Source organism: Peromyscus eremicus, chromosome 11, assembly GCF_949786415.1.
Source record: "Peromyscus eremicus chromosome 11, PerEre_H2_v1, whole genome shotgun sequence".
Lineage (NCBI taxonomy): Eukaryota > Metazoa > Chordata > Mammalia > Rodentia > Cricetidae > Peromyscus > Peromyscus eremicus.
The window spans coordinates 20,458,521-20,480,938 of NC_081427.1; the positions used below are offsets into that span (position 1 = coordinate 20,458,521).

General features: G+C 34.7%; 1 pseudogene; it reads right to left on the bottom strand.

Moving 5' to 3' along the window:
- Window positions 1-1,855: 1,855 nt before the first annotated feature.
- Window positions 1,856-22,171, bottom strand: LOC131922000 (granzyme C-like; annotated as a pseudogene).
- Between the last annotated feature and the right edge of the window lie 247 nt (window positions 22,172-22,418).

A 22,418-nucleotide genomic window follows, 5' to 3' on the forward strand; every position in this document is an offset into this window, starting at 1 on the left:
CAAGCTCTTAGGAACTCACAAACTATACCGACAACTGTGGAACCTGCATAGGACCTGACTATGCCATCTGCATAGGGGAAACAGCTGTGTAGCTTGGTTTGTTTGAGGGGCCTCTGGTAGTGGGATCAGTATCTATCCCTGGGGCATGAGCTGGCTTTCTGGAGCCCATCCTTTATGGTGTGGGATGCCTTGCTCATCCTTGATGCAGCGGAAAGGGACTTGGTCCTGCCTCAACTGAATGTACCAGGCTTTGCAGACTCCCCATCAGAGGTCTTACAATTTGGAAGAGGGGATGGAGGGTGGGTTGGGGGAGGCTGGGGGAAGCAAGAGAAAGGAAGAGAGGGGGATCTGTGGTTGGTATGTAAAATGAATAAAAACAATTTTTTAAAAGCAAAAAAGAAAACAAAATGGCTTTTAAGGGGTAATAATAATATAAAATACAATGTAATAAGATAACTTCTATAATTTCTTTCTTCAATGAGTTGAAGTGTTTTATTTATTTATTTATTTATTTATTTATTTATTTATTTATTTATTTTAGTCATACAATTCCTTCACTTGCTTGGTTAGGGATACATTATCATTTTATATTATTTGATAATTTATAAAAGGTGTTATTTCTCTAACTTCATTCTCAGTCCCTTTGTCATTCGTTTATAGGAACATTACCGATTTTTGTGAGTTAATTCTGTATCTAGCTGCATTATTGAAAGTGTTTATCAGCTGTATGAGTTTGCTGGTGAAAGTTTTGCAGTCACTTATGTATACTAGCAGATCATCTGCAGAAACAGGTCCTTTGACTTGTTTCCCAAATATGCATCTCCTTGACCTATTTCAGTTGTCTTAATGCTCTAGCTACACAATAAAGTACTATATTGAATAAATGTGAGTGCATACCATGTTTTTCCTTCAGAGTCTGGGTTACCTCACTCAGGGTGATATTTTCTAGTTCCATCCATTTGCCTGCAAATGTCCTGATCTCATTGTTTTTTAACTGCTGAGTAGTACTCCATTGTGTATATGTACAACATTTTCTTTGAATAAATGTGAGGAGATTGGAAAACTTATGGAACTTACATTGTGATCTATCTTTCCAGAATTAAATATTTTATCTCATTTTGCTTTGAAATACTTTGAATACATTTTGAACTTATAGTTCACTCAAGGAAAACTGAGATTCATATATTATCAGAGAGTTAAGATATTGCTACAAATTTGCTCATTCAAATTTTCCCCTTAGGCAGGGTTCCCTGAGGGATTTTTGTCACCCAGAATAGAGAAGCCAGCAGAGTCTTCAGTTTGTGAATCCACAGAGGTGAATCCCCATATTATTTTTTTCCGTGTGTCTCACTATAGTCTAAAGAAGTAGATTTCTTCTGACATCTATGCTCTAGAGTCTCTGTCTGACCACCAGTCCCCAGAATATCACTTTATATGCTTGGCAGGCTGCCAAATAGCAAAGGTAGCTTTTGTTTAAAAATTCAATTTTCCATTTATATGTGTTTCATACTCTGTATAGCATTAGCAAAATCTATTTTCTCATAAATATTATCATCATTATTCTTTTCTAATACATTAATTATAACTGTAACTTTTATTTATCTTCAAATTTCTAAAATCACCATATTAAATTTAAGCATGTAAACGCATTATAATAGAAAAAAACAAATATTCACCAATTTTGGCTGCCAATACCTAAATTTATCTCATTCTCTCCATCGTTTTTCTGCTTATATTTAAAACTAATTGGAAAAACATGGCTGGGAAGTCAAAGTACCTAGGGGATAACTTACAGCTGATTCATTAAATTATATTTATATTTATATAAATATAAATTATATTTCTTGTCAACTTCTCAGGATTTGTGTTTGCACCCATAGATCTTTTTCAGAGAAGCTTTTGGTTTTGCAGTGCGAATCAGTCCATGTGGAGACTCGTAATTGGCTATAATCCTGAGAAAAAATGAGAAGGGGTAAAGCTTCAACATTTGAAAAATTCTTCTATGAAGTTATTGAAACTAAAAATGATCTGGTATCGAATCATATCTATAAGAGTGTGGAAGTTTTGAGTAGCCATCCCCAAATTAGCTACATGATGTTTTTATTTGTGAATGAATACAAATTATGTGGTTAAAAAAAAGGAGATCAAATTAAATTTCAACAAGATTACCTATCAAATTTTGAATACTTTATTTCAAAATGTGAATTCTGTAATTGCTAACACATTTTGAAAATATGATTTCCCCTTCACATTACTTGGAAAATTGCTGTCTTTTCTGCCAATAATTCTTAACTTTGCTGTATAAGATAAAGATGGTATGTCCTATTAAAAGGAAGAGGGCATCATGAAAATTAATTTTAATATTCTCTGTGTATGTGTATGTGTGCAACAGTGTGAATGAAGCCTTCAAAGTGAACAATGATATAACAAATCCTCTCACAACCTGTGCTTTATAATAAAAAAGAAAGATAAATACAGCAATGGATTTTATATTATGCTATCAATAATGGAACACATTGAACTTGCATGAAAGGAAGTTGTCTACTGTATAATTAAACTGTTACATGATATTATAGTTTAATAAACATAAAAGTACTTATAAAGATTACTTTAGGTTTTCAGTAAACCAAATAACTAATATGAAATATGAACCAAGGAGTTTATACTTTAAAAGAACTGAAAATATAAAAATATTAGTGCCTTTCTCTAATTCTAGTCTATGTGATTTAAAGTTTAACTAATATAGGAATTTTATTTTTGAAATCAACAAATTAAAAGTAAATTTCCTACATCAAACTCTTTAATAACTATACCACCACCACCACAACTGCCACCACCACCACTACCACCACCACTACCACCACTACCATCACAACCACCACCACAATCTGCTGATTATTTAAGCATTACCTTCATTTAACACTTATATATCTCAATAGTCATCAATTATTAAAACACTTATTAATACATACACATTGTAATATCTTAAAGGAGAAGCTAATATATTCAAGGTAAGACACACCCCTCTTATGAACTCAGTTTAGGTGAGAAACAGAAATGCTTGCAATTCATAAACACAATAAGATTTGAAATATTTCTATTTAACTCACTATCAGTTTAGGGAGTAAATAAGATGTAACAAAACATATAAAGAAAATAAGTTCCTATGTAGAGGAGAGCTCTGCAGAGCTGGTGGCTAGAAAACAAAGATGGGCAATAAAACAAACAAGAACTGAAAGATGAAAAAAGTAACATTGCATAACAGTAAACTCCATAAATGGAGTGGACCTTTGTATCTGAAAGTATGCTAATGAGATTATAAACATTTCCATTGTGGTATATGCTGGAGCAAAACTGATTTGGGGTGACAAAAATAAGCATATTGTTACATCAATTTATTACTGCTACATAAAAATATATATTACTATTTTGATCTTTGCAACAAGACTAACAACAATAGTTAACATTGTTATATAATTATGCATGTTTTATATATATTCATGCTACATATAATTATTCATTCTACAAATGCTTTAGATTTTAGGGATATAAAACCACTGGTTTTCTAGTGAATTTAAAATGATTTGTCGTGTGTGTGTGTGTGTGTGTGGTGTGTGTGTGTGTGTGTGTGTGTGTGTGTGTGTATTTAATACACATACAGACATGTATATACCATACATTCACTGAAATATTTTGCAAACCTTTCTCTTCACATTAATATATATATATATATATATACTAGCCTCTGTAATATGCCTTTCCTTCAGAAAACGGAGAAAATAGTCAATTGTTGCATTAGTTTGGGGCTTCATTATCCACAAGTAGTGACTGAGAAAGGCATTTTATATTATATTATATTGATTAATTCATGATTGTGTGTGTATGTAAATGTGATGTAAATGTGTTTATGTTTGTGACATGGTGGAGATCAGAGGACACTTGCAGAAGTTGTTTCTCTCTTTCTAGCATGGCAGACACAGAGATCGACTCCCGTTTTTATGATTGGAAGGGGTCACCTTAACGTCCTAAAATCTTGCTGTGTCTAGAAAGAATAAAGCCTGATTCCAGAAATTCTTCTAGTAGCAAAATGTGGAGCAACATTCTAAAACACTCTTGAATGGCATTGGAAGCTACTGAAATCTGACTTTATTGGTGAGATTTGACTCAGCTCCTTTACTTGCTCACATTTATTCACCAGCATATGGCACTGATAAACAAATTTATCCATAACAATAGATTCATATATAAATTACTTATAATTTTGTTATATTTCATTATAGAATATGTTATTCTCTATTTTATTAAGAAAATAGATAGCAGGGCATGGTGGCACACGCCTTTAATCCCAGCATTCAGGAGGCAGAAGCAGGTGGATCTCTGTGAGTTCGAGGCCAGCCTGGTCTGTAGAGTGAGTTCCAGGACAGGCTCCAAAGCTACACAGAGAAACCCTGTCTCGAAAAACCAAAAAAAAAAATTTTTTTTACTCTATAGCTCCTGATTTTATATTTATAAAGCAACATTTTTCAGTGATCCACTGACAATAGAGACTAATTCAATTTAGTGTGAATTCCAAACAAATTTTTGAAATATATCCAAGACTTTCTGGAGTATATGAATGAAACATATAAAATACATTAAACTATCAATGGTTAAACTGAATTTAGAGACTACTACTTTCACAATGTGATGTTGGTTCATTATCAAAATTTGTATGTTAATGTTAAGAGAAAAGGTTGTAAAATATTTCAGTGGATGTATAGCAAATATGTGTATTACACACACATACACACACACACACACACACACACTCACACACAATTTTCTAAAGACAAATTATTTTAAGTTCATTGGAAATTGAGTCATTTTGGACATCTGAAATCTAGAGCAATTTTAACATGAGTAATTATATATTTCTGTGAGCTTGTTTGGAGGTCTGTAAGGGGAACACAGCTATTAGTATACCGTTCTTTAACCAAAGCTGGGTCCTCCACCGTCAAGAGGAAGTCATTCTGTTTGGCAAAGCGAGCAGCTTCTGGAAAGACACAGTGAGGGAGGAAGGGGACACTTGCATAGAAAGCCAGATCAGCCCAAGCAACCCTGGCACTCAAAGGGGTGACAGATGTCTTGAACACCAACATTTTGTTCAATTTTGAAAATTGAGCTATATGATACATCTAGACTTTCTAAAGGACGTATTTGCATTTTGCATCTTATAAAGTAATCTTAATATAAAAAAGAAATCAAGCCAGGTATGTTTCAGGAAACTATAATAAGATTACACTTCAGACTTATATAACATAAAGCTGTTTATTTAAAAATAAATAGGTTTATTAGCTTGTAGAAGATAGAAAGTAGTCATGCAGTAACAGAAGACCAACCTTATAGGCAATTTACAATGCTTACTCCCCGATTTTCTCTTAAGTTATGAAACAGAATTAGTATGCAGAGTAAGAGAGATTGCATTGGACATAGCTAAAATTTATTTTCCAAGTTATTTTTAAGATTAATATCATGAAACTAGGTGAGAAAACACAAATAGAGAGCATTTATCTTTTCATCTGTGTCACAAGTTAACACAAATAATTAGTCATCAGTTTTGAGCCAATGTTGCTTACGGAAACATGAGATGATCAGTGGATATTCTCTGCTAGTGATGACGTTTTAAATTGTAAGTACAATAGGACAAATTTTGAAAACAAACAAGATAATATTATTTGAGTATAACACATCATGAGTCAGTTATAGAAGACCCTTCTTACAGCCATGTCAATTTACTTATTTTGTCCTATCAGAATAATGTATATGAAATGCAAGACTTTAAAAATGAAAATGTAATCACTGAAATGAGTTTTATTTTTACATTAGATCTATCAATAATTACTGAAAATGTTATAGTTATTTTAATCATTAATTAATAATTAGACACAGGATTATCCTTATTCATAAATAGTTTTAAAATTTAAAATTTTAAAAATTTCCTACATTTTTCGGTAACTTTAACAAACACCTGAGATTGAATATACTGCTACATTCAAATGGTTTTCATTGAGTAAATATTTCTATTGTGTATGAAATACATATGAATACTTTTCAGCATTGCCTAATATAAGGTAATACACATAATCATACTTATCTTTCATGGTCCTCTACATGACAAAAATATGTTTGTGGTGGTTTACATGAAAATATCCCAAATAGCCTTATAGGGAGTAGCACTATTGGGAGGTGTGGGTGTTGCTGGAGTAGGTATATTCTTGTAGGAGGAATTGTGTCACTGGCATTAGGCTTTTAGGTTTCAAAGGCTCAAGGCAGGTTCAGTGTCTCTCTCTTCCACCTGCCCAAAATCCAGATGTGGTACTCTCAGCTACTGTGTCTGCCTGCATGTTGCCATCCTTCCCACCATGATAATAATGAATTAAGCCTTTGAACCTGTAAGACAGACCCAATTAAATGCTATACTTTGTAAGAGTTTCCATGGCTGTGGAGTCTTATCACAGTAATAGATGAGTGACTGAAACAGTGTCATATACAAAGAACAATGAATCAAAGGGTATGAGTAGGCTTGGAATATTCAAATGTAATATATACTTCAATTAGTTATCAAGGAAGTTCACTTGTAATTATAAACTGAAAGGGATGGTTCAGACATTAGCAGCAATCACTTTACAATCATGAGAACCGGAGTTGCGCCCCAGAATCCACATAGCTAGTCCATTGTGCTATGAATGAATGTATGTAAATCTCAGCTCTTAGAATGGTAGTAATAAAGACTGCTATATTTATATTATAGGCTTCTTATTTAACCTAGAAAATCTTAGCTGCATGTTGAAAGAGAGATTCTGAATCAAACGTAATATGAGGAGAGTGACAGATCAGGGCATTTAGACACCATCTTTTGGCCTCTGTGTGTGTGCTTAGGTACACACAATTGCAAACACACAAGGTCATATAACATATACACATGAATAATTAATTAATTTAAATGTTTGTTAAAATAAACGGAAGGCATTTGATAAATTATCAATATATGAATGAAATTAAGTGCTGACATTAAATCTAACGAATATTGTAAATATTACCAGTATTAGATAAATTAATATTTGGATAGATAAATGTATACCAAATTATAGAAAAATGAAAGACAACATTAAAACCTACTAATACATTATATTTGATCACATATATACATATATATTTACTTTGATAAATTTATATATTATTGTGCATTAAAGTTAAATTCTGAGCTTCAATGATGGCTTAGTGGTCAAGAGTGCATTCTGCTATTGCAAAGGATCAAAGTTCATTCTCAACCTCTCTGCAATTTCCTGTAACTCCAAATATGAGGAAATGCTATGCCTCTGGCCTTCTTATGCTAATACCCCTACACAGATGCACAAAGACATGCATAATCAAAAATAAAGTAAATATTAATATCATTTACAAAATTTCAAATTTACACACACACACACATATATATGTAATTCTCAGAAAGAGTAAGGTTACATCATTCTTTCTTAAATTGTCATGATAATTATGGAAATAATGTGTACTTGTGCACAAAAAGAAAATGATATATGTTTAGTTTCTTCTATAGTAAATATGATCACAAATACATCAGAGTACTATTTATAGATAGATAGATAGATAGATAGATAGATAGATAGATAGATAGATAGATAGATAGATAGACAGATACATAGATGATAGAGAAAGCTTTTTGGGAAGCACAAATGTTAAAAATCCCATACAATTCTACTTAATAGTAGCTAGTGATTACTCATGGAACTAACCCAGTATATCCTTGTAATCTACATTTGTAAGTGTATGTCTGTCAGTAAAATAAGTGATCTTAACAAGGTACATTGTGCAGCCTGTTCAGAGACCTCCCTACTGACAATTCTTTATTTCATTTATTGCCATCTGGACTGTGACATCTGTGTTCCTGGCAGAAAAGGATGAATTCATTCCTCAGAGGACCCATCCTTCATGTTTGTCTAATTCATAGACTATGAAGAATGAACCCATACTCACAGTATTTTGCTTTCGGTCTAGTGACAACCAAATTGTTCTAGAGGAAGTAAAAATGTTATTTCCTTTCATCACATTTTATGAATGTGAATAATGTCCCAGTGAATTCAAATGAAAGGAAGATATTCACAAATCCCAAAGTGAAGAAGTGTCTAATAATAAAGAAACAACTGCTAATGGAAAAAAAAATCTGTTTGGAAAACATTCACAGTAACATGATGTCATCACAGCATTGACAACTCACTCACTTATCCCTCCTTGTACCCTTGGGATCTCCCCTAACTACATTACACATAACCTGTCATCCCATCCTAAATGCAACGGTGCAGCTGGGGATATTTATTATTGATGATTCACACAAGAGGAAACTCATTCGTGTGAGCCCGTCTTTGTCTCAATTACAGTTAGTAGGTGATATGACTACTGTAAAAATGCATGTCTTCTGATCGTTTAAATTGCACTTTCTGGTTAAGTGGCTTAAGTATTGACCAATTGATTGATATTGCCTTTATACTTATTAATCATTATAACAGATATATAAGTAAGCATCATTGTTCTGCTTCTGATTCCCTGAATTTAAGATAAAGTTACTATTTTTTGTTATTTATTAAAGAGTAGTTTTATAGATTAAATGACAGATAACAGTGTACTATTGACGGTATTGATGGGCCTAATTTAATCACTTCTTAACTCTTCTTATACAAAATATCCCATATAAAAATGTTTTATTAAACTTAATGTGGTTTCCAATGCAGGGAATACTTCATCAAGAACATTTCTCATCCCTGGAAAATGCTATCTAAATATTAACACCTTAAAATGTATTTATGAATGGGAAATAATGTAACATCCTCCTGGTTGTCCATTCATTTTCAATATTAAGTTTTTTTTTCTCTCTTTTTTTTAAAAACCGGGTCTAATTGTGCCTTGCAGTATTGTTTTAAATTCCTGACAATGTTGTTCCATACCTCCTGACCCAAGGTGTGTATTACTACACCTGCATTCTGGTTTGTCTCCCAGGAACTATTTTTATGTCTACCTAAAAAACAAATCACACAGAGAACATTCTGAAAAAAAATACATACATACACACACACACACACACACACACACACACACACACACACACATATATATGAGTGTTATAGAAAGCACCATTCTTCTTCAAATGTTTTTAAAGATTTGTTTCTAGAATAAATAATTTTACAATTCTTAAGCAGTCTGCAGCGTCTATCCTTATCTGGCTGATGTCTACACCGCACTGCCTGGTACCTTCTCCGTTGTTCTTTAGATATCTCACTAAGTTCTTCAAATGACACGTTTCTTCAAAGTCTGAGCTAAGAGCACTCTATATTTGTCTTCAATACTAGCCATTGCACTGAGTGTCTGTGCAGTGGAAGACTGCTCTTCGCATATATTTTCAAGCGAATGTCAAACGGCAACCTTTAATGATACTTAGGATTTGATTAACATTTTATTTTTTCTGTTTCTAAAGGAATATATATGTATATTAATATTAGCTGTATTTTATGTATTATTATTTAAACTAGTTTTGAATCAGATTTTTGTGTTTTTTTTTTCTGGTTACAAGCTATATTTTAAAATGTACATTGTCTCTACCATCTAGGGCATTATCCCTGACACTTATCACCATTCTAGTCATAATGCATATCTTTAAATAAATATGTTGTCCAATTAAAATAACCATTCTTGCTATAACCCTAAGGAACCAAGATCTATTCCTTAGGGACACGATTTTGTTAGATGAAAAAGAAAAATAATGTACAATGTTTTTGATGGATACTATTCTTTGTACATATTTTCAATCTACCAAGAGTTAAATAACTACTGTATCTTCTGAACTTGCATTGCTTTAACATCTTCCCACATCTATTAAGAATAGAAACCTTCTATAGGTCAGCTGAGAGACTCTGACCGAGAAAAAGTCAAAATAACAGAGTACAGATACATTACACACAGTAACCAAAATGTGCAATGGACTTACCTATGTCCAACTTCACATGCAGCATTTAATAATTTTTCACTCATTGATGACAATGAATTATTGTAAACTGTTACAACATGGGTGTGTCTGGAAGCCATTGTATCAAGAGAGGTCATGGACAAAAAAACACTGCTACATAGAAATCTCTTTTACATGTGGAATCAAAAAAAATGTTGATCTCTTATAACATGAAAGTGTAATGGTGGATAACAGAGATGAGAATCATGGGCTTTGGATAACAGAACACAGGAATTGATAATCAGTGATTACTAAGTTACAGCTGGCTAGTAGTAAAAAGTTATAGTATGCTATTTCACAGTACTGTAAACAGAAGTAACCATAATTTACTACATATTTTAAAACAATAAATATATTTTTCTAAATACTTTCTTCCTTAAAAAAGCAATAAATATATGAGAAAGTATATTGACACTTATATACATAATTAAGAATATTTACAAGCCCTGGAGTATCATATGGGACCTTATTTTACATTTCATTTCACTTATGTATGTCTGCTAATTAACAGAACAGAGAAGCTCAAAATAAACCTCTATTTACCCCCAATCCATTTTAAAGGTGAGCAATAAAGTAGATAAAAGGCATATCAGTATTTAGTGATCTTAATTGGGATAACCCAACTGAAACAAAATATAACTCATGGGACCTGAAAGCTAAATTTCTTTGATCCATTTTAAATCCACAAAATACAGTGGTATTTATCTAAAGTTGAACTAATTTTAAAAAGGAACAAATATGACAGTTAACTTTGGCAGAAAAGATAGCTAGCTATACAGTAAAGAGTTTAAAGAGTTCCAAAAGTTTTAAATCCCTGGTAATGTTTATTTTGTTCTCTAAGCAATTTTCCGGCTGATTCCTCTCAAACTATGCTTTACTAGGAGAAGTATATTTTATTGTCAATATATTCGATATTGAATGTATGAAGTGAAATAATTTGTTTACTCTGCTGGCTGGTTTTGTGTGTCAACTTGACACAAACCCTAGTCATCAGAGAGGATGGAGCCTCAGCTGAGGAAATGCCTCCATGAGATCCAGCTGTAAGGCATTTTCTCAATGAGTGATCAATGAAGAAGAATCCAACTCATGGTGAGTGTTGCCATCCCTGGGCTGGTGGTCCCAATTTTTATAAGAAAGCAGGCAGAACAAGCCAGGGAAGCACCCCAGTAAGCAGCACCCCTCCATGGCCTCTGCATCAGCTCCTGCCTCCAGGTTCCTGCCCTGTTTGAGTTCCTATCCTGACTTCAGTGATTGACAGCAACGTGGAAGTATAGTCCAAATAAACACTTTCCTCTCCAACTTGCATTTTGATCATGATATTTCATCACAGCAATAGAAATCCTAACTTAGATGGTTACTATGCTGTCATACCTTGGCCAAGTCCAATATACTATCAGTTAAGAAAGATAACACAAAAACAAATTTACTTATAAAAAAAAAAAGCTATCATACTGTTTCTTTTTTTCCTAAAACTTTTACTGATTTTCTGTGGATTTCACATCATGCATCCTGGTACTTCTTATCTCCCCATCCCCTCAATTCTCCCTCTGCCTATGCAACACCCCCCCACAAACAAAACAAATTTTAAAAGAAAAACCAAAAACCAAACAAACAAAAGAAAAGAAAAGAAAAAGAAAGAGAAAGAGAGAACTCTTGTCCTGGAAGCTCTAGTGTGGCCCGTTGAGTCACACAGTTTACTCTTTAGTCCACTCATCTTTACTTGCAAGTGTTCATTGCCATGAGTCATTGGGCTGGTTGGAGGCCTCTGGGCTCTGCTACATTGCCTGTAATGGGCTCTCTCTGCAGCTCCTCTGGGATATCCTGTTGTCCGGTGTCATGGAGGTTCTGCAATGTTGGATCTGTTGGTTCCTCCCTTTTACATGCTCCAACAGCTCCTAGATACAGTGAGTGTTGGAATGGTCCAACTCATAACACTGGTTCTGGGCCTGGGGGGTAACTGGGTTGGCCAGCATGCCAGCTTTCCATCATCATCACTCCCCAAGGGAGCTTCCCAGCACTGTCTCAGATAGCTCACTCAATACAGCATGCACCAAGGAGCAGGGACAGTTCTCCTACCCACAGGTCCTCAGATTCTAAACTGTCATATTTTTAAGTGCACATTTTTGAAACAATTTTAATTAGATAGAAATGAATTTTGATAAATCATGTGGGCATCCCTGCATTAGAAAGCTAATAATAATTACAACACTAATATATAAAATAAATTATTTTATAATGAATGCAACTTTTATTCAGAAAATGATGATATTGTAGGATTTATTTTGCAAAGACATTTCAATATTATTTATTAATTTTAAAATACGGTTGGAATTAAAGAAGAATATTTTAGCTAGTTTTGTGGCATTATAGAATAAAAGTTTCCAGTATAGTAAAAGGAGCCAGTTTCTTAAGGATTCAACATAATCTGCATTTACAAAATTGTTTAATCAAGGCTTCATATTAAGTTAGCTAAGTATAAAATTAATCAAAAAACTATTTTCAGAGTAATAAGTTTAATGGAGACATGAGAATCTTTAATTGTGTCCGTATTCATTCCAATTTTATTGAGAATGTCTATTCAAGTTTTATTCTCCACAGAACATTGCATTTAATGTTGTGGAAATTATAACTATGTAATTGATATAAAGAATCCTTTCAAGGAGTTTCATTTTTAATCACTGAATAATACAACTTATATTAAGAATCTGAGATTGAAAATATGAATTTGTATCTCTATAGTTGTCATGGTATTAAGAAATGTGCCCCCATACTAATATTATTAGGAAGATGGGCAACTAAAATGTGGAGTAACAGGAAATAAAATATTAAAACATAATTATGGAATGCAGAAGATTCAAAAGCAGATCTTTAAATAATTTAGCATGAAGAAATTATAAGTGTCTATGGATATTGATATATACATCATGACATCAGCATTGAATAATGTATGCATATATCAAGTACATATGACACCCATTAGCAGGCATAATTTTAACTTACAAATCTCTCAGTTATATAAAAATTGAAAAAAATGTTTATAACAATATTAAAACTTCGATTTAAAGGATTTACTATGGTGCTGTTTGGCTTTGTAAAACTGTATTTTCAAAGTGGAAAAAAATGGTGAAATATATATGAATGTCTGCTAAAGTACTGTGCAAGGAGGCTAAAGACAAGATTTTAAAGTGATGAAGCTAGAAAATTCTGGTTGAAATAATTCTAAACACATAATCTTAGCAATGATAGCAGATTTTATTCTTTATTGCCTGAAATGTCTGGTGGGTTTTTAAGTTTCCTTTTTGTGTATTTACTTTTAAATATATTTAAAATGTTTTTTTTTTATTTTAGTTTTAGTTTTGATTTTGAGATGAGGTCTTGCTATGTTACTGTCTCCTAATCTGGTATGTAAATGTAGCCCAGATTGACCTGGATCTCACTGTAGACTTCCTGGCTCCACCATCCACATGTTGAGATTGCAGGTATTCACTAACATTCAATGCAAGTTTCTTATTCTACTTTGTGTGTGTGTGTGTGTGTGTGTGTGTGTGTGTGTGTGTGTGTGTGTGTGTGTATTGTTACTGCTTTTCATATTGCACCCCAATAAACTTATCTGGGGGTCAGAAAACAAAACAACCACTATATTAAACATAGAGGTTAGGCAGTAGTAGCACACACCCTTAATCCTAGCATTCCAGAAGCAGAGATCCATCTGGAGCTCTGTGAGTTCAAGACCACACTGGAAACAGAGGTGGCACACACCTTTAATGCCAGGACTTGAGATCTCATGTCTTGCTTGGGAAAGACACATGCCTTTGATCCCAGGAAATGATGCCAGGAAAGGTATGTAAGGCATGAGGGCCAGGAACTAGAGGCTTCTAGGCTTTTAAGCTTTTAGGCTTTTAGCAACAGTTCAGCTGAGATCCATTCAGAGAATTCAGAAGCTTTCAGTCTGAGGATTTGTGGAAACAGGAACTGATGAAGAGGTGTCGAGGTGAAGTTGACTGTGGCTTTTCCTATTTCTCTGATCTTTCAGCATTCACCCCAATATCTGGCTTCCGAGTTTTTTATTAATAAGATCATTTAGCACTTTGTCCTCCAGAATCATGCTCACATTTTCATGTCTAAATTTTGATCTCCTTTAATGCAAACTATGGAGTTTAATAACTGTTGACAGTGTGGATCAATAGAACTGACATGACCTAGGAACATAATAGAGATACAGATTCTCACAGTGATACTCCAAATTAACACTATGGTCAAAGTTTTTATTTTAAAAAATCCATTATTTTTGTTTTTTATATTTTAGAAGTTTTTGAGATAATTTAATTAAATAACTTGTCCCTTCTCTTTCCTCCTATGAAAAAATTTCAGTTGATCCTGCTTGCTCTTTTTCAAACTCATGACTTCATTTTGAATTATTTGTTGCTACATGCATATATGTGTATATAATCACATATTCCTAACTATAACACGCTCTGTCCTTACAATGTTACCAGTATGTATGCTTTCAGGGCTGTCCATTTATATGACTAATTAGTGTACCATTACCCATAGAAGACTATTTCTCCTTGTCACCCTCCCTTTGTTGCCTATAATTCTCTCTGTGGACTTGAACCCTTGTAATCTTTCTTGCATCTACTTGGTATGTCTATTCTTGTTACCGTTGCTTATCTCATGTTTAGATAGTCATGTTGATAAAACTGTATGGGTGTAGCTTCTGAAATTACTTGTAGAGAGCCGTGCACGGCCGCGCCGCAAAGATGGCACCGGCGTCCGGCTTCTGCCTTCCTGATGGCAGGTGTTCTCTGGGATAAACAACTCCTTATTTGGCTTGGGCGTGGAATCTGGCTTGCTTGCATATGTCTGACCCTATCGGCATTGTCCACGTGGCACTACAGGGTTGGTTGCCCAGTGGCTATAAAGGGCGTGGGCTGGCTTTCCCTAGAGTGAGAAGATGGCTTTCCCCGGGGTCAGAAGATTGTCTCAAGGTTCCTGAATAAACTACTTGGAGAAGAGCCTGGTGTTGCGTCTTCCTTGCTGGTCGAGGCGGACGCGACAATTACTAAATGACAATGTTGCAGCAAAGTCTCTGCTTCTCTGTCCTTTACAATTTTTCCTCTCTTTTTTTCTGCTTGTGAAGCCCAGTCCCAAAGGATAAACCTATCTATCTTCACAATATTCTGTACTAAGTAGTTATTGATACAAGGAATATAAGAAAAATCAGTTCATAAAGTTCATTGTTCAAAATCAGAACTAATCTAGGCAGCTTAATCTCATATATACCCAGAGACTAAGAAGGCTGTTGTTTGTTGTTTTGTTTGTTTGTTTTGTTTTGTTTTTGTTTTTGTCTTTGTTTTCCCTTGTGTGTTTGGAATTCAAACTTATGTACATTATCTTACAAGATAAGAATTTTAGTGACTGAATGCCAACCCTTAATCATATCATCTGAACACTATCTCATAAGTAATTAAAACTGAAAAAAGTGTTTAAAAATGCTTAACAAGAATGGCATAAATACGATGTAATCCACTACAGTTAATGTAACTATTAAAATATATATGGAAAGATTATCAAATAATATGTTGACAGAAAATTGTCACTACTACAAACATTAAGATGGTGTTTTTAATCTATGCAATCTGGAATATTTCATGGATTTTTCAAAACAATTTATTATGGTTCCCATGATTTACACATACAAAATCCAAAACAAAGAGAAACAATTATTCATATTCATAATTCTTACATTATGTACACAGTGAACACCAGTGTGATATTTCAGAGTATTTATCTTTCACTAGTCAAATCTTGCTGCCTTTTATTCACATGCCCAACCTTTAGAAATCATTATTCTACTTTCTTCTTGACACACTTTAGGTTGTAATTAAGTGAAAAATTGAGAATTTCGCTCTGATGCTCAGTTTAGTTTATTTACTATCTTGCAGTGTAATACATTTTTCTATGTTTTAGGTTTTTTCTTACTAACAAACATTTGTATGCATCCCTCAATTTCTCTTCAAATGTTTGCATTGTCCTTTAAAGGAGACCATAAGAGAGTATTGGACATAAATCTCCTTCCCATATTTAACTGTAACTGAAGAGAAGACCAGATTCCCACTAAAATGGCAGGCATGGGAGCAGTAAGACCACTGTTGGATGCTGGGCCTCTCTCAACATGAACTCATCCCTTGGTTCACGTTAGCTGTGCTGAGTGGCCTTCGACCCCAGTTAATCCCACAATAGTGAAAGAGCATTGAATATTCAATGATAATAGTGAAGCCTGAAAAAAAAATCTACTGTGCTAATCTCCTCAATACTTGGTTGGATTATTTAGCAAACCATGTACTAGGAGAAAAGACAGCTTTATTTTATTCAGAAATTTAAATTAGCACAGTAGTATTTGTTCTTGAGAACCAAATTTAGACACATTATATGGAAGAATGAGTCAATAATTAACTTATTTTTGTTGTTCTCTTCAGGTGTCACTTAAAATTCATAGTTACATGGCCAATAGACTTTTGAGAAAATAATAAAAAAAAATTTGCATATAAAATTGCAAATGAGCCTTAGGGGATTGTGGAGGGCAGAATTTATAAAGTATACATGTTAAAAACAAACCTTCATTTGATATCAAATTCTTGAAAATTATTAGAAAATATGCTGGTGTCAGAGAAAATGTGTAAACAATAACATGGTACTGTTTGGCAGGAATGAATATGTTGTAAAGGAACCAAGAAATTAATACTTTTGTAAAAAAAAAGTCTTGCTGGTTGAAATCTACCTATAGCTCTGGGGAATCCAGAGGCAGAACTGGACACTTGAAGAATTATTTCCATCCTGTCTGCTGACCTTGCTGGAGAGACTTGGAGCTGAAACAGTGGTGAGAAAGGGCTCACACTTTGCTGAACTGCTCAGGTATGCATAACTTTAAGCCCTATGCTCATGGAGGGACACCAAATGATGGCCTTAATCAAGTCCCTGAATCTTCATTCCATTGTGTTCAGATTGAATAAATCTCTCTTTGCTGCATTTCACTATTACTTCGTCCCCTTTATTTGGCCTGTTGAAAACAGGTGAACTTATCTAGCTAGTTAGGGCAACAGGCTGTGAACCCAATGTCCCATAACAGGAGTAAGTTTGGATGTCCATATTCAATGTCCAAATTAAATATTTTCAAAAGATGCAAGATACAATCATTGTTGGGCAAAGGGAGATATAATTCTATCTTTCCTCATACATGGACCCCAAATGGGAGAGAAACAATTATTCATTTTCATAATTCTTACATTAAATTTTTGGTCGCTGCTTTCCTGGTCCAGTTGTTAACTACTTACCTCTGCCAACCAAGTCTCCTCTTTCTTAAATCACCATCCTACTTCTCCCCCACCGAGCCTACTTACTGGAATGTAGTGCCATTGCTTCTGGTTTTTCTGAGAAAACGAGTATAAAAATAGAGAGCCGTGACATATATATGCATTACCACAGGCATACAGCTCTGTAGTTAGCTGAAACTCCCCCTGTCTTTGTAAACACTATGGAGCTATTTGTGCTGACTGCTTAAGGCAATTCTCTCTCTCTCTCTCTCTCTCTCTCTCTCTCTCTCTCTCTCTCTCTCTCTCTCTTTTATTCTCAGTGTATTCAAGCAATATAAAAAAGTGGCTATAAATTGTCTCTGTACCAGTCCCAGGTAGATTATTCTGGCAGCAAACAGAGTGCCATCACATTCACTTTAAAATCAATTATTAAGAATTATCACACATTCTTGGTCATCATATTGCACTTACCACTCCCTTCTGCATAGCAACCCTGGCTTTCTTTACTTTTCCTCCGTTTTGTGTAGTCCCAGTGAAAACACTCTGACATCTATCTTAAACTTGCTGCCATTGACAGGTAGACGGCTCAGCATTTAGAGAGCTGACTCCTCAGCTCTCCTTTGAAGTACCTTGTCCTGGAGGCTTTGGTGAATTATTCTATATCCCAGTGCAATTCACTCAGTGCCTAACTCTTCCTACCTCTTCCTACTCTGACGTAATTTTGTTCTCCTTTGTCTAAGAGAACTCTGCTTATGGAATTAGATTATTTCTTTACTACTAAATTCTTCTCATGAATGCTGCCCTTCTCACCCTTGAGCTAGGGTTTTCAGGAAGGAAAACACCCCATGCATACAGATTTGCTTGACAATATTTGCTCCTATTCTCAATAAGGAAGTGTCACACCAAAGTCAGTGTCCTTCCATTTCTGTTGATCCATCTGGGCTTTAGAAACTTGTTCTACCATTCAGATTCTAAAAGATTCCACAGGATGGCTGGAGAGATGGTTCAATTTTTAAAAGCCTTTGTTGCTCCTGCAGAGGACAGGGGCTTAAGTTCCCAGCACTGAAATCAAGTTCACAGCCATCCATAAAGCCAGTTTTTGTAAAGTCTATTGTCTTTTCTGACCTCTTTAGGCAGCAGGCACTCATGTAATATAATACACACATGCAGGCAGAGCTTTCATATGCATAAAGTAAATAAATCTAAAAAAATTAAAAGAAAACACCACAGAAACTTGTGAGAGGAAACAAAGGGCAATAATGAATGTGATGTAAGGAAAAAAAAAACACAACAAAAACAAAATAATAACACTAATTTGTACTGCTACAAAGATTTAATTGCATTATTCATGTGAAAAACTAACTGTAGATTTAGATTCCTAAGTTGTATTGGCTGGAGTTGTCTTAGTCATGGTTACTGTTGCTATTTTGAAGCACCAGGACCCAAAGCAAGTTTGGAAGGAAAATATTTATTTGCCTTAAAATTCTTTGTCCTCTGGCTTGCTCTTCATAGCTTACTCAGCATTCATTCTTACAGAACCCAGGACCACCTACCCAGTGATGCACCACCCACAATGGGCTGGCCCCTCCCACATCAATCAATAATTTTAAAAAATGCTATCCATGATTACCTGCACACTGATCTTATGAAGTCATTTTTGTGTGTGAGGTTCTCTCCTCTTAGATTTCCTTAGCTTGTGTCAAGTTGTTATGAAACTAGCCACCTATAGTGGGTTCCCTAGAGAAGAAGAGTTAGCTAAATGCGTATCAAGAAAAATGAATGGGAAAACAGATATAATGTAGTGGCTAATATGATTAGGGCAACATTATATGGACCAAGGTGGACTTTCTGGACAAAGTTAGTACCCAACTTTGTGCTTGCAGTGTGTAGTAGAGTTTACTGTAGAAGTCTGGTATATCAGAGGGATATCATTCTCTTGTTCTGTTCAGGTGTTCAACTGCTGGCACAAAGCCCAGACACTTTATTGAAGACAACGTGTTTTGTTCAGATAACACCAAGATATGTAGCAAGTTTGTGGAAGACAATCTCTAACTAATATCTAGAAGAATATTTGAGCATTTATCTATGAACTGGGTCTAAGCCTTGTTAACAGAAAAATATTTCACAAATAATAAAATTATTGTGTAGTCTTATCCTTGAATACCATCCCAATAAAGTTGGAGAAAATTTCAGTAATTGTCCTTGTTAGGGTTTCTATTATTGTGAAGAGACACCATAACAAACAAACAAACAAAAAAACTTTTAAAAAGGAAGACAGTTAATTGGGGCTGAATAATATTTTTAGAGTTTTGGTCTACTGTAGCATGAATCTTAAAAGTTCTTATTAATAAAAACAAACCCAGAGCCAGGTATTGGGGTGAATACTGGAAGGTCAGAGAAGCAGAACAAGCCACAGCCACCTCACCTTGACAATTCCTCAGCTGATCCTGTTTCCTCAGACTGGAAGCTTCTGAGTCCTTATACAAATGCATCTCAGCTGAACTGCTTCTCGAAAGCCTGAAAGCTTAACCAGCTCTAGTTCCTGGTTTTTCAAGCCTTATATACCTTTCTGCTTTCTGCCATCAGATCCTGGGATTAAAGGCTCACTTCGTGGGAGTGCCATCATTTTCTAGCCTCTGTATCTAGTGGCTGTTCTGTTCTCTGACCCCAGATAAGTTTATTAAGGTGCACAATATTTTGGGGAACACAATACCACCACAGTCTACTATCATCATGAGGAGAAGTATGGTGACATACAGACAGACATGTTAGTGGAGAAAGAGCTGAGTTCTACATCTTGATCCTCAAACAGCAAAAGGAAACTGCTTGGAACATTGGGCATAGCTTAAGTATATATGAGACCTCAAAGCCCATCTCCACAGTGAGACACTTCTTTCATTAAGGTCACACCTACTCCAACAAGTCCATATCTCCTAATATTTCCACTCCCTAAAGGCCAAGCACTGAAACAATGAGTATGTGGAGGCCACAGCTATTCAAAGAAACATAATGATCTTTCACAAAACATCTTTCTCAAAATATCATTACTTTATTAAAGGAAGAATAAATGCTTGAATATAAAGTTTTAAATATATATATGTATATGTATGTATGCATTTTTTTCTGCATGAAAGGAAATGCTATTCTGGCCTTATTTTTAAAGGCATTAGAGATCTCATACATATCAACATATAAATATGATGCGATAACAAATATATATTAAGCAATAACATAGAAGCATTACTTGGTATTTTGTTTGCACTTACAGTATAAAGCCTTAGAAGACTGAATGCTATCAATAAATTGTTGAAAAAGGAAAGAGCAATAGTAGATTTTTTGTTAAATTTATACATATTTTTAAACTAATTTAATATCTGCTTGGTTTCTCTACCATAAGATACAACTTAAAACATTTCTTGAATGCATAGCTTCTATATTCAATATATATATATAATGTGGAATATTATATATTATAAATCTCAAGTGTTTTTATATTGTTGGATGTAGCATGTCTTTCTTGTCGGACACCAGGTCCCAAATAATGACACAGAGACTTACTATTAATTATGAAAGCTTGGCCTTAGCTTAGGCTTTTTCCCAATTAGCTCTTATAAGTTAATTGACCCATATATTTTAAATCTACATTCTACCACGTGGTTTGATTACCTTTTCTAAGTACAGCACATAGACTTGCTCCAAGTCTGCTGGGAAATCCTGCTGTGCCTAGATTCCCCCATCCCCCTTGTCTCTCTCTGCCCAGGAATCTCTCCTATACCTCTTGCCTAGTTATTGGACAATCAGCTTTTCATTATACCATCATAGCAGTACATCTTCACACAATGTACAAGTATCCTCCAACAGTAGGAAATCTGCAAACAGTGCAGAATTACTTTTCCTATCTTTAAACTTCATTGATCAGTAACTACTATGAAAATGTAATTTAAGTTTCTGGTCTTCAGAGAAGCTAACTTCAATCTTCCATCTTACACAGATAAAAGGCATCATTCATTCAAGTATTTTCATATCTGACATAATTTGTTGCTTATGTTGAAAGTCATAAGAAAAAAAATCAAGTCTGATTTTAACCCTGTCTTGCTACATTTAAACATGCCATCTTTTAGATGTTTTTAACCTTATATGCCCTACAAATGTAAATCTTATAACTCTTCCTCTGATTTTTATATCTGTACACATCATAGCATACAAACATAATTATAGAATGCTGTTTTATTATGTATATTCTATGCCTCACAGCTTTAGTCCTCTTGGCCTTCCTCTGCAGCTTTAAGAGCATGATGTCATTGGACCGGTCCTCAGCATTATAGGCTGGGTGTGGCATGGTTTTTGCCACAGGGATGATCTGCTGGGTCTCCTCCTGTGCCTTGATGTTGTGGGCCCCCTGAGTGACTTTCATTGAGCTTCCCAGGCAGTGAGCAGCTGTCAGCACAAAGTTGTCTCATACCAGGAACCCTCCACAGCGACTCCTATTCCCACCAACATGCAGAGATTCAATAAATGTCATGTAGGGGCGGGAGTGGAGCTTGGCCTCATGGCCCCCAATGATCTCCTCATTTACCCCCAAGCCCTATGGAGGAGATTTTTCTAAATGCTCTTTTCTGATGCCCAACATAACTTGTATTCTCAGTAAATGCTTTTGGTTGCATGAATGAAGGAGTACTACTTGAGCTCATGGGGTTCAGAGCCTGGATAACACTGGAGGAGTGTTCTGCAAAGATGGGAACAACTGGGGACCTGCACCAGCTCCAAGTGGCAGATAAAAGGTCAGGAGAATCAGGACTGATGGCATCTATGGAAAAACCAAGAGCATCGCTCGAAGAATCTTCACTAAGGTTTTGTCCTTCCTGCTGTGGATAAGCAGAAGCATGAAACCCTTCTAACAGGTGGTAAAAACAGCTGTGCCTACCAGCTTGCCTGGACACGGGCACCACATGGAGTGGGCAGCAAAGGTGAAAACTCATAATAAATTGATCTCCTCAGTGGAAAGAATATATATTTAAATTATTTTTAAATGTCATAATGTCATACATATATAA